Below are 13,857 nucleotides of genomic sequence, written 5' to 3'. Positions count from 1 at the left end.
GAGCAACCGCACCTGTATTCCATGCTGATTCAGCAAAGGCACCCACTCTAGGCTTCCCACTCCCCCACCATTGCCTCTCTTGGATGGAGATGTGCATGTCTCCCTTCTGACCAGGATATTTCCATGCTGCACAGTCCCCTGCCTGTACTGTGAAATCTCCAGGAAAAGACAGGCTGCTTTGGCATTCTCTTCAGAGATGGTACACAGTGTAATTGCCACGGGTATAACTTACACACAGCTCTTTCTAAGCAAACACCTTTTTTTCTTAAGGTAAAAGCATTAGAGAAAACATGAAAAACAATCAAAGAGTATACACATATGCTATCGAGCTTACTAGAGATTCTTCTCCCCCCACCCCAAAAAAAAAACCCAAACAAACCAAAAAGACCCTCCATCACAGGCTTTGGCAGCTGAGCAGTCCTTCAAAAAACCCCACACAGATGTGTTCCTGTGGTTTCAAGTTCATAACACACTTTTGCCCAGAACAAGAGCCCAGTCTTATGGAGTCTCAGTAGACCAAAGTCGTCCTAACCCTTCCCTAAGGATTGGGGACCTCAGTTTACCAGGGGTCTTGTTTGTTTGCTGGATCAGAAAGAAGGTCCTGATAAGTCAGTTTAAACTCAGGTTATTTAACCATAACTCCATTCTTTGTCTGTTGGTCCCTGGAGAATCCAGTTTGAACCAGCATATGTAAGTCTTTCCAGGTGGTGGGAGCTTACAGAAGGAGTTACAAATTTGTCTAATCACCTCCTGCTGTTCTTAATTCCTGACACACACACCCCCCACCCATGGAATTGCATAAATCCCTGGCCCACGAGGATAGATATATGATTCATTTAATACAATGGACTCCAAAGATACTCAACTTAATTCAATAAGATTTAACTTAATTCAATAAGGTTTGCAGGAAATTGCCATAATTGTTAAAATGGCATTATCGTGTTCATGCCTGGTAAGCTATATAGACTTTATTTTAAAGGAATATAGTGGTTCCTAATTTTTTTAAAAAAAGTTTCCCAATCTGTGTTGCTGTTAGCAAGCAGCCTAGTGTTCTTACATTCTGCATCAAAGATTCAAAGGTGCAAACAGTTAAAGATCAAGGATTGTACAAAAGTTATGCTCTCTGAAGCAGGATTCCCCATCCCTAAGGATTAGGTTGCATGATTGCACTAGTTGCTTGATTAAAAGCTAAAGTGTTACAGGCTCCTTAGCAAAAATTTCCCCAGCTCAAATTATGAGAAATGACTTGGGTCAACAATTAATCTTCGCCCATGAGATTTATTTTTTTTCAGTTGGCCTTCTGCAGTCACCTCCCTGTGTGATTTAGCCTCTCTCAACCTATTGGCACCATGTTAATTCCACTGATGATCACCCCTAGCTAGTGAGCACACCACCCCTGCAGCAGAATTCATTGGAATTTCGTCTAGAGCTAGATTCTGCTGCCCTTATACTGACCAGTTTATGTGCTGCTGCTGTCAGTGGTCCTGACTTGAGGAGTAAGGGACTACACACTGTGAGGGAGGGTGACCGAGTAACCTTTAAAATTGATTTATTCCACCCTACGCTGGGGCCTAATCCAACTCCACTTGATGTCATTGAGACTTAGATTGGGCCCTTAAGCAGCGTGGAGACATTACTTGTGCAGGGATGACGATGCTGTTGTCTTGCCCCACCTCATACAGGCAGTCATGCACCTCCTTATTCTGTCGGCTGCTTGTTGCAATAATGGACCACAATAAAGCCAGCACTTGTTCCCAATGCCACAAATGAATTTTTGCCCACTACTTATTGCTACCAGTAACTTCAAGGAAAGAGCAGATATTGCATTTCAATGTCCAGTGGTGGTGTAACCCACACACCTCCTGGCTGTGGTGTTCTGTCCCATCTAGAGAGAGAGAGAGGTCCTTGTGGCACCTTAGAGACTAACAAAATTATTTGGGCATAAGTTTTCGTGGACTAAAACCCACTTCATCAGATGCATGGAGTGGAAAATGCAGTAGAGAGGTATAAATACCCAGCATATGAAAAGATGGGAGTTGCCTTACCAAGTGGGGGGGTCAGTGCTAAGGAGCCAATTCAATTAAGGTGGAAGTGGACTATTCTCAACAGTTGACAAAAAGGGAGGAAAAATCACTTTTGTAGAGCTAATGAGTTCAGTGTAATCAACGTGGCCCATTTTAAACAGTTGACAAGAAGGTGTGAGTATCAGCGGGGGAAAATTAGTTTTTGTAGTGACCCATCCACTCCCAGTCTTTATTGAGGCCTAATTTGATGGTGTCCAGTTTGCAAATTAATTCCAGTTCTGCAGTTTCTCATTGGAGTCTGTTTTTGAAGTTTTTGGTTGAAGAATTGCCACTTTTAAGTCTGTTGTTGAGTGTCCAGGGAGATTGAAGTGTTCTCAGGCTGGTTTTTGAATGTTATAATTTTTTGTGTCAGATTTGTGTCCATTTATTCTTTTGCATAGAGACTGTCAGAGAGAGATTAATGAGTTTGTTCTACAGCCTTAGCTAACAGTCAGTTACTAAGGATTGGGGAAAATTGAAGAAAGTTCATGTATGGGGGCAGCTGGATGCTTTCTCTGAGTCTCTCGCCCCTTTCAGCTGATACCCCGCAGGGAAGGGTCACTTCCTCTCTCACAGGCATCTTGGTTCTGTGGTAAAGAAGCAATCAGAGCTCCCCTCTTTTGGGACATGTGGAGGCTGCTACTTTAGTTCCCTCCCTCCAACCTCCTCTCTGCTTAAGGGAGGGTCACCTGACAATGAAGAAGCAATGCTTCAGGGATGCAATCTTTGGCCCTGGTTGGGCCCCAGGTAAATTGCACAGCCCACTTTCTCCCCCTCCCTGGTAAAGGGATTGTGGGATTACATATGCATTTACACTGAGCCATGTTGAAATTCAGAATGTTTGCTTGGGCTTGTTTTACCAAGTGATCCAGCTGACAGTATCAGTAATCTGCCCTCTTCATCATTTACTACACCCTCAACTTTTGTCATCTTCAAACTTCATCAGAGATGTTACGTTTTCTTTCAGGTCATTGATAAAAATGTTAAATAGTGTAGGGCCAAGAACCGATCCCTCCAGGACTCTACCCACTCTATGATGGTTCACCATTTACAATTACACTTTAAGACCTATCAGCCAGTTTTTAATCCATTTAATGTGTACCATTCTAGTTTTGTAATCAAAATTTCATGCAGTATCAAGTCAAGCACCTCAGAGATGTCTACGTATATTGTATAAACACTATTACTTTTATCAACCAGTAATTGTAACTTCATCAAAAACAGATCCTGACAGACTAACTTGAAATTATTTGCCATAAATCCATGTTGATGGATATTAATTATATAACCCTCCTTTTATCCTTTATTAATCAGTCCTGTATCAGTCACTTCATTATCTTGCTCAAAATCATGTCAGACTGACAGGCCTATAATTACCCAGGTCATCCTATTTACTCTTCTTAAATATTAGCGCAACATTATCTATCTTTCACTCGTCTTGAACTTCTCCAGTGTTCCAAGACTTACTGAAAATCAACAATAATGGTTAAGTGAGCTCCTCGGCCAGCTCTTTTAAAACTCTTAGAATCAAGTTATCTGGACCTGCTGATTTAAAAATGTCTAACTTTAGCAACTGCTGTTTACCATCCTCCTGAGATACTAGTGGAATAGAAAGTGTGTTATATGTGTCTACATCATCACAATCTTTTCCTCAAATACAAAACAGAAATATTTATTGAGGAATATATGAGGATATTGAGTACTATTGGAAATCTATTGAAATCTGGGTTCAAATCTACTGAGACTAATTTTGCTGGTTAAATACTGAATATGAGACTCACTAATATGCTTGCAAATACACATGCTGGCTCTGCAGCTAGAGCCATACAGGTTATTGTAAATCTGCAGATGTCTCAGTCTCCATAACAGTGTGAAGCATAGTGCCCATCACCATGGTATTAAGGTGCTTAGAACATTTTACTGATCTTAGCACAAATATTACATCTCCAAATGTCATCCTACAAGTGCTGCTTTTTGTCTGTCTTGTTATTCTACTGTTTAAAAAATTTGTCATCCAACTGAGGAACAAACTCAAAACCCCATGACTTAAGTGACCAATCGCATAACCAAGTAGCTTCCAACAGGCTCCAGAGTGGTTGGTAGAGTTGGACCAAGAACAGAAGGACTGAGTTGCCCCACATATCAACAATGAAGATTTTGATCATCTCTAAGTCTTAGGTTGTCAGCATCCCAACCACCTCACAAATTCAGTATCTTTCAGCATGGTTTGTAGTCCTAGGCCATCTTCTCCTGTGTTTGAAGAGTGCCTAGCAGCAAGGGGGCCTGGCCCATGACTGGGACTCCTAGGTGTTATGGTAATACAAATAATAATAACTTCAAGGACTGGCATTAAATGGGGCACTGGTGCTCAGTATTGAGGTGCCTTAGCCATATTATTTAGTGCCTGCCTGTTGTCTGATTCCTGGTAGTGGTGCTAGTCCCTTGTGTTTGCAGGCACCAAGTTCAAAGAAAATTAAAAGATGGGAAGACAAAAGTCTGCTTTGCATCGAGCATTGACTTTAAACTCACATAAACCTAACTTTCAGAGTGAGAGCGTTTCCCTTACCTATGTGCCACTGTGCCACCATTGCAGGGGTCAGGAGGACATTAGTTGTACTAAATGTGATACAATATTGAGAAACAGATGAAGGGAATAGCTGTAGACCTTGAGTTTCTTTAGCAGAGGAACTAGTTTTCTCCCTGGTTTGTTATTTTTCAGGGTTTCGCCGTCTTAACCAAACAGCGACATTTTACTTTAATGCTCCAAATGTGGAGATTTGTTTTAGAATTCACAGCCAGCTGGGTTTCAAAGCAAGTCTAATGTGGTGTTTAAATGTCAGTAGAAAACTCCTGGCAATGAACCTGTTGGCTCTGTACTGGTTGTAGCCCTTGGAGAAAAACCTCAAAGGGTTGGGCCACCAGACACCCTGGAAGGTGAAAGGTCCATACTTCATCATCTAGTCAGGAGAGGGCACTGTGTGATCCTGAGCAATCAGGAAAAGGAAACGCCATCCTGTTAGTGCTGAGCTGAAGAGCTAGAAATGGCAGGCAGAAGCCTAGTCCAACCTGCCTATGTTGTGCCTTCCAAAAGCCTGAGGTCTAGTTTGCATAAATCTTACTGCTAATTTGCATACAGGTGCAAAGATCACAGCCTGCCTAAGTACAGCTGATTTTATTTTCATGTCTTTAAAGGTATATGACGGCCAACCCCCATGCAGAGCATGGCCGTGTGTGTTGGATTACACCTATCCCTTCTCACGGCTGCTAGCAGGGTGCTCTGGGCAACGTGAGGCTTCCCAGGCTCTAGCCCTGGCTGGGTCCCCATTAACTCTCATGCATTTGAGTAATAGGATTGCTGGAGTTGGACAGCCAGAAATAAAAGGCACAATTGCTTTAAATTACAACCCAAAGCTCAAGCCAGCAGTTCCTAGCCCAGGCTCAGGGACAGTTCAGTTGGATGGTATAAAGGTAAGAGTCTCTGTGTAACCTGTCCACACTGTCTTTCTGCCTGCCGGCTACTGTTCTGTAGCTCTCCACTGCAAGCAACTACTGGCCTCTGCCGGTGAATCTCTGTCCAACTCTCAGAATGCAAATGCCAGCTCCCAGGCTGCTTGCTCCCTGCCTTCCCTCCCAGCTGCTCCAGCCCTCATGCAGCCTCTGGCTCCTTCCTGATCCATCTCCTCTCTGACTTCAGGCTATTACTTCCCCTTCTGTAGTGGAGAGATTATGGAGCCTTCTACTGGGTTACACAGTGATGAGCCAGTAGGTGCATTCAGTATTCACCTCCATGGGCATCTTGAGGAGCTGCTTCCCCTGGCAGGGCGGGCTTGGCCTCTCTCTTCCTCAAGTTCCCCATCTCTGTCCTACTAAACTCCCCCATATTTGTCTCTCCCCTTGTTTATCTCTTTCTCTGACCATGAGGTCTCATTTCTACATCCCCCCATGACAGCCCTCTGCTCCTCCAGTAGCTCTCAGTTCCCTCTGGGCCTCTCTCCCCTTCAGGGACAGCTTACAGGTCTGATTATCCTTCTCTAGCTCTCTTCCCCTGCCTGCTCATTGGCCCTCCTCCAGATTTCTGCCGCCTTCTTAAAACCCAGCCAGTCCCCAATCTAGCTCATGACTCATCTTGTTGCTGGCACCTGCAGGCTAGGCGTCGTTTGACTCCTATATGTAGGAGGACAGCTCCAGTCAGGCCAACTGGGCTGTGCATGGAGGGGGAGAGGGCAAATTTCACACCTGCCTGAGGCTTGCTGTTTGGGAGTCAGTGATGCCACCCCCATTTACTCCCCCAAATTACATCCAGGGAGAGGTAGGATGGTCTAGTGCTAGCCTGGAACTTGGGAAACCTGAGTTTAGTTCCCTGCTTTCCGCAAACTTTCTTTTGCCTTTGGACAAGCCCTATGAGGGGGTAGGATTGACCTAGGAGGGAAGGCCTTAAAAGAGAGAGGCTAAGTGACCCAGGGGAGCTAGTGAACAGGGGATTGCAAACGGGAGTTTGAGGGAGAGAGATGTAATATAATCGCTATGGTTAGGAAGGGCCTCATTGCTAGTGCCGACGCTGCTCCTGGCTCTTCCACCTGAGCCTATATCCAGACAGACAACCTAACCCTGGATGCCTCTACCCAGATCCTGGTGTGGATTTGCAGGGACTGTGGCCTGCATTTCCCACTCATAGAAAGCCAGGCTGGGGGGGACCATCCAGTGTGAGAGGGGCCTGCTGGTGGAATCTCTCAGGAAGCGGGTGGGAGAGCTGCAGCAGGAGGTGGCTAGGCTGATAAGCATCCGTGCCCGCGTGGAATTCCTCGAGAGTATTCACATGGAGACATCCAAGGCTGAGGAGGTTATCCAGCTACAGAGGACTGCTGTCACACCACTAGGGGAGGAGGGTATGGCTCTATCACAGGGAGGACACTGGCAGCTGGTTACTTCTGGCAGCAGGCAGTGTTCCACCCCTACTCCCAACCCACCCACCATGGTGATAGAAAACCATTATGCTGCCCTGGCAATCAGTCATGAGGAATCACCCCCAAAGTTGGAGGAGGAGAAGCCATGTACCCCCAAGGCTGGAAGGATCATAGCCCCACTCCCACGAGGAAACGTAGGGTAGTAGTGATCGGTGACTCTCTTCTGAGGGGGAGGCACCCATCTGTCACTGACATGGCATCCCGGGAGCTATGCTGCCTGCCAGGGGCCCATATCTGAGACATTACGGAGGGATTGTCGAGGATCATCCAGCCCTCTGACTACTACCCCATGCTACTCATCCATGTGGGCACTAATGATACTGTGAGGTATGACCCTCAGCAGATCAGAAGTGACTATAGGACTCTGGGAGTAAGGATGAAGGAGTTTGGAGCTCAGGAGGTGTTCTCTTCAATCCTTCCAGTCTAGGGACCCAGGCAGAGACAGAATCCTGGAGGTGAATGCCTGAGGATGGTGTCGCCAGGAGGTCTTTGGCTTCCTTGACCATGGAGTGCTGTTCCAGGAAGAAGGACTGCTAAGCAAAAATGGGGTCCACCTAATGAGGAAGGGGAAGAACATATTTGGATACAGACTGGCTAACCTAGTGAGGAAGGGTTTATACTAGGTTTGAAGGAGGCAGGTGTCCAAAGCCTGTTGTTAAGTCAAAAACATGGAGACCTATGAGAAGGGTCTGAATTTGGGGGGAGCATGGGCTGTGATAGCAAGGATAAGGGAGAGACAAGACAGAACTGGGGGGAGGAAAATCAAATCAGTATCTTAGATGTCTGTATACTACTGCAAGAAGTATGGGGAATAAGCAGGAAGAACCTGAAATGCTAGTAAATAAACACAATTATGACATAGTTGGCATCACAGAGACTTGGTGGGATAATACGCATGACAGGAACATTGGTATAGAAGTGTACAGTTTGCTCAGGAAGGATAGGCAGGGGAAAAAGGGAGGAGGTGTTACCTTATATATTAAAAATGTATATACACTTCGTGTAAGGTTGAGATGGAGATAGGAGACAGACTTGTTAAAAGTCTCTGGGTAAGGATAAAAGGGGTAAAAAACAAGGGTGATGTCATGGTAGGGGTCTGCTACAGACCACCTAACCAGGAAGAAGAGGTGAATGAGACTTTTTTTAAACAACTAACAAAATCATCCAAAGCACAAGACTTGGTGGTGATGGCAGAGTTCAACTACTCAGACGTTCGTTGGGAAAATAACACAGCAGGGCACAGATTATCCAACAAGTTCTTGGAATGTATTGGAGACAATATTTTACTTCAGAAGGTGGAGAAAGCTACTAGGGGAGAGGCTGTTCTAGATTTGATTTTGACAAATAGGCAGGAACTGGTTGAGAATTTGAAAGTGGAAGGCAGCTTGGGTGAAAGTGATCGTGAAATGGTAGAATCTGGGAGGGGTTGCCAGTTCTTTGGAGGATAGGATTAAAATTCAAAATGATCTGGACAAACTGGAGAAATAGTCTGAAGTAAATAGGATGAAATTCAATAAGGACAAATGCAAAGTATTCCACTTAGGAAAGAACAATCAGTTGCACACATACAAAATGTGAAATGACTGCCTAGGAAGGAGTACTGTGGAAAGGGATCTGGGGGTCAGAGTGGACCACAAGCTAAATATGAGTCGTCAGTGTAACACACTTGCAAAAAAAAAAGTGAACATCATTCTGGGTTGTATTAGCAGGAGTGCTGTGAGCAAGACACGAGAATTAATTCTTCTGCTCTACTCCATGCTGATTAGGCCTCAACTGGAGTATTGTGTCCAGTTCTGGGTGCCACATTTCAGGAAAGATGTGGACAAATTGGATAAAGTCCAGAGAAGAACAATAAAAATAATTAAAGGTCTAGAAAACATGACCTATGAGGGAAGATTGGAAAAAATTGAGTTTGTTTATTCTGGGAAAGAGAAGACTGAGAGGGGACATGATAACAGTTTTCAAGTACTTAAAAGGTTGTTACAAAGAGAAGGGAGAAAAGTTGTTCTTCTTAGCCTCTGAGGATAGGCCAAGCAGCAACGGGCTTAAATTGCAGCAAGGGAGTGTGACGGGTGCCACCTGGAACTGGGATACCACGGAGCCCACCTGACTCACCAGCCTGGGCTCCCTTTTCACTGAACTGTACAGCCCCCTCCAGCACACACACAGGTAGGGGCACACCCAGCTGCAGCTACACATGGATGCTGAGATCAGCTCTGCATGGGAAGGCTCAGCTAAGGCACCTCCCAGTTCCTAAGGCATGCACCCCCTTATGCCGTCTTGTGCTGCACAGGGAACTGTACAGTGAAAGCTCATGAAATTCACCCCCTCCCTCAATGTAGAGAAAGCTATGCAACAGCTTTCTGCCCCCAGTTATGATTTCCACACACTAGTTTTAGATAAAGGAAAAACCAAAAGATAGATTTTAAGTGATTCTAAGGGATAGCAAACAGATCAAAGCAGAGTACCTAGCAAATAAACAAAAATGCAATCGAAGCTTAAAATACTAAAGAGATTGGATATGAGTAACAAATTCTCACCCTAAATGTTGTTTTAGGCAGTTTGCCGAGATTCTTGAGGGCAAGCTGCACTTGCTTGCAGCTTAAAAAGCCAGGTATTCCTTTCACAGGCTAGAAATCCCTCTAGCCTGGCTTCAGCCTTTCTCCCTCTTGTTTCTCAGGTGTTTCCAAGAGTCTTCTTTGGGTGGGGAATCAGTGAAGGACCATGATGATGTCCCTCCCCTGCCTTAAATAGCTTTTGCCTAGGGTGGGAACCCTTTGTCTCCAACTTTAGTTCCCCTGCCTTTCAGTGGAAAAACACTGGTATTCTATGATGGAGTCCAGTACCAGGTGATTTGGTCACATGCCTGTGAAGGGCCATAACAGCCATGAGTGAGAGGCTGTTTGTAGCATCCTCAGGAAGGCTCCAAGTGGGAGATAAGCATCTTCTAAGACCTACTGTTCTCACTAATGGCCCTTCCCAGCCAGCTGTTTAGACTGACTACATTCTGCCTAGTGGGCGTTCCCCAGGTATACACACATTTGTACTTCAGATATATAGTCAATATTCCTAACTTCAGATAGAAAAATGATACATGCATACAAGCAGGATAATCATATTCCGTAAATCATAACCTTTTCAATGATATGTCACATGACCTCTCTTGAATAAAGTACATCATAGTTATGCCATAATCATATCACAATAATATCTCTATGAAGAATATGGGACATAGTATCACAGGGAGGTTTAGGTTGGACATTAGAAAAAACTTCCTAACTGTCAGAGTGGTTAAGCCCTGGAATAAATTGCCTAGGGATGCTGTGGAATCTCCATCATTGAAGGTTTTTAAGAGCAGGTTGGACAAATACCTGTCAGGGATGGTCTAGATAATACTTAGTCCTGCCTTGCATGCAGGGGACTGGACTAGATGACCTCTCGAGGTCCTGTCCAGTCCTATGATTCTATGATTGATTCTATGTTGAACTGTAACTGTTTAAGCCTCTATACCCAAGGTATTTGCAACCTGTCCCTTCCCTGCCAGCCCTAGTAAAACACCCTTTCTTGGGACCCCCCATGACTTGCATGTACAAGGCCTACCTGCTAAAGCACCTATGCTAGTTTGCTTGCCTCTGAATTGTGGTACACCTGGCACCCTAGGGGTTTGGTGTATTCCAGCACTGAGCAGACCCAATAATTACAATCCAACTATGTGCCCAGCTGCATCTTTAGGTGCCTAAATACCTTTAAAAATCTGGCACTCAGTCTCTCTGTGCCTCAGTTCCCCATCTGTAAAATGGGGATAATAGCACTGCCCTGCCTCACAGAGGTGGTGTGCAGGTAAATACATTAAAGAGTGTGAGGCACTCCGATACTAATATAATGGGGTCCTGAATGAGGCAGAAATTATGGTATGTGGTCAGGTGACTAAAGACTGTATCATAATACATACCCACAAGGGGGACAAATTAAGGTGACAGAGGCTGCCTGATTGTTGGCATTTCTTGGCTTGAGCTTTACTCTTTTCAGGCTCAACATTTGTTTTTTGGTGCTCCTTTAATTCTATATCTCTCTGTATCGCACAGCATCTTGCACACACATTGCTGTTTTTTTCACTGCAACCAGCATCTACTCTGACTCCGGACAGGAGGCTTAACGTCCAGCCATTGTCAGTTTGGGATCAGACATTTACAGTACGAGGTGGAGCTGAATCACAACTGTGTCAAAAACACCACTGTGGCAAAGCAGCTCCATGTTATTCCTCAATGCTGACAGTTCATGCCAGGTTCATGCTTCACTCCCTGCAACTCCTGGTGATTGTTTGAAATTACGTATAGTACTGTATAGCGGGGCCTGCAGGTTGCAGTAGGGGATCAGAGCCCCAAGGAGCTACGTGCTGTACAAATGGTCCTGAAATGTGCATGTAAGATGGAATCATGAATGGTCATGTGCAGGTGAAGGAATTGAAAGGAGCTTTCCACTCTGTGAGGAAATGAATATTGAAAGGGGTGGGTTGGAAAGGTGATAAACTTTCATCCTTCTGGGCATAAGACCGCCTCTGATATAGGGGATTGGACAAAAACCTCCTCCGTGGGCATAATTTATAGCAGGCTATCTATTTTAGGGTTTTGTACTGTGACTCATCACTACAGTATCTGGGGCCTTCTGTGTAAAATTTATAGCAGTAGCAAAGTCTCCAGTGGACTTCAGGGAGCATCTGGCTCTTCTCCCTTTTCAGGGTGACATGTAGGAAGATAATTGTCCACTTCTGGATTTCTTGCGCCTTTCTCTGAAGCGTCTGGTGCTTGCCACTGTCAGAGCCAGCACAGTAGGCTGGACAGCCCGCTGGGCTGATCTGGTACAGTGGTTTTCCTATGTTCCCTGGTCATTCATATGTCTGAGGCTGAATCTCTGTATTCATGTGTCCAATATTCAGTCAAGAGCAGATTACACCATAAAACACTAACATCTTGGCATAGTAATGTACATGCTGCAGATGGGGCCAGGCTTTGGGGTCACTTAACCCTCCCCCACAGTTTGTGAGTATTTGGATAGCAAGGTCCAAATTGGTTCATAGAGCGAGTCCTATTCATGAACATTGCACCTAGAGTCAGGGCAGGACTTTCTGCGTGTCGTCTCTTCCTTTCTCCTGGGTGTTATAGGAAAGCTGAGTGAAGGAACTGGGCTTGGCTTTTGAGAATGCTGAGATCTGTGGCCATTCCAGCTGGCTTTACAAGTCAGGTCCTTAGTCTTGGGCTAGCTGCTGGGGAAGAACCGAGTCCAGTGTCTCCTTGCATACTTGTTTGCGTTTATTTTAGATTGCCTGGACCCTGGCCATACTGGCCGCAGTGACTGTGCTAGTGACAAGATCTGGCTTGGAAAATGACCTTCCATACAGTTCTGTGAGACGTGTGCTTTGACAGCTATTTCATTGCACAGCTGTAGTTAAGGCGGTTCTGCTCTGGGACGGCCCCAGAAATTCTTCACACAGAACACACAGCTGAACCACGCTCACTTGACTTAGCAGGGCGGCTACTTAGACACTTTTTTATCTTACACTAGGCAGAAGGCCCTTGTGTCCACCCCACTGCCACCCCTGGGCTCCCTGTTGCCCTTCTCCCAGTTTCAGGTCCTCACCCCAGCTCCCCATCCTTGTAACAGGTCTTGGGGCTGTTGCTGAATGAGTCCTGCAGGCAGAGTAGAGGGGGCATGGGCTGCTGGAAGCGGTGCGAGGCAGGGCACACCCCATGCCACAACAGCTGCGAGGAGGAGCAGTGCTAGCCACCCCACTGCCCACTCAGGTTTGGCCTTGCAGCCTCTCCATCATGGAGGGGGCTGCAGGCTCGCAACTGATGGAGTGGCATTGCGATCCAGTGCATGGGGGTTGCAGTGCCAGGCAGGTTTGGCCCCTCCTCTTCCCCATGCCAGTTGCCCATGAAGCCAAACCCGGGTGTCGCTGTGAACCCCATGCAGCAGGATGCAGCGCCTCTCACTAATTTTGGCCATGCTGCCCCACCCCATTGCGCGAGAGAGGACACTGGACCAAAATTGAGTGGGCAGTGGGCCAGCCAATGCTGCTCCCCCTCGCTGCTGCCACAGGGCCCGCTTCTGCAGCGGTGCCTGAACCGGACCAGCTGGAGCTCAGGTTAAGCCACTGCTTAGGTTGCCTGTGCCTTTATCCCACCCTGCCAATGGCACATAACATGCATATAGCTGCAGGTACCGCTGGTTCTCTTCCTCATGCCGAGAGGAGGTTAAGCAGCAATCATCTCCCTCTGCCACTGCTTTATTCTGCAATAATATTTCATCTTTCTCCTGCCGCTGAAGCAGCTGACTAGCTTGTCTCTGCTGACACCTAGCAGCATTCTAGAACAAGTGGTCTCTCTGTAACGCAGAGCAAAGTGTATTAGAAAGCCTGGTACCTTCCGCAAAATTACAGGAGTGCTTGAAGCAGGCCTTTGGCAAGCTGCTGCTGGGTTACTGGAAGACTGCCAGACCTGTAAGTTTCCTCTTACAATGAACAGATGTACTCAAGGTATTTGGTGTATGCATTGCTGCTCCTTAACCCAGCGTCATGCCCCAGATAGCGATAGCTGGCAAGACTCTTAAAGAGGCCTTTGTCAGGACCTTTGTTGGCAGGACAAAACACTGACAATTGTCCTGCGTTGAATGATCGTCTTTTAATTACCATAATGTATGTTCACCGCTGCCCTCTGCTGGGTAGAATCAGAACTCCTCAGCTATGTCATAAACTGTGCCCTGCTAAAAAAGATTCTCCTTTAGCTTAAGTGCAGAGGTCTGTGCTTTTTTGAGCAAGAGGTCTGAAGTCC

This window comes from Lepidochelys olivacea (genome assembly GCF_965140295.1).
Source record: "Lepidochelys olivacea isolate rLepOli2 genome assembly, chromosome: 1".
NCBI classification, from domain to species: Eukaryota; Metazoa; Chordata; order Testudines; family Cheloniidae; genus Lepidochelys; species Lepidochelys olivacea.
The sequence above is the reverse complement of the archived record's forward strand: the minus strand, read 5'-3'. Positions refer to the sequence as shown.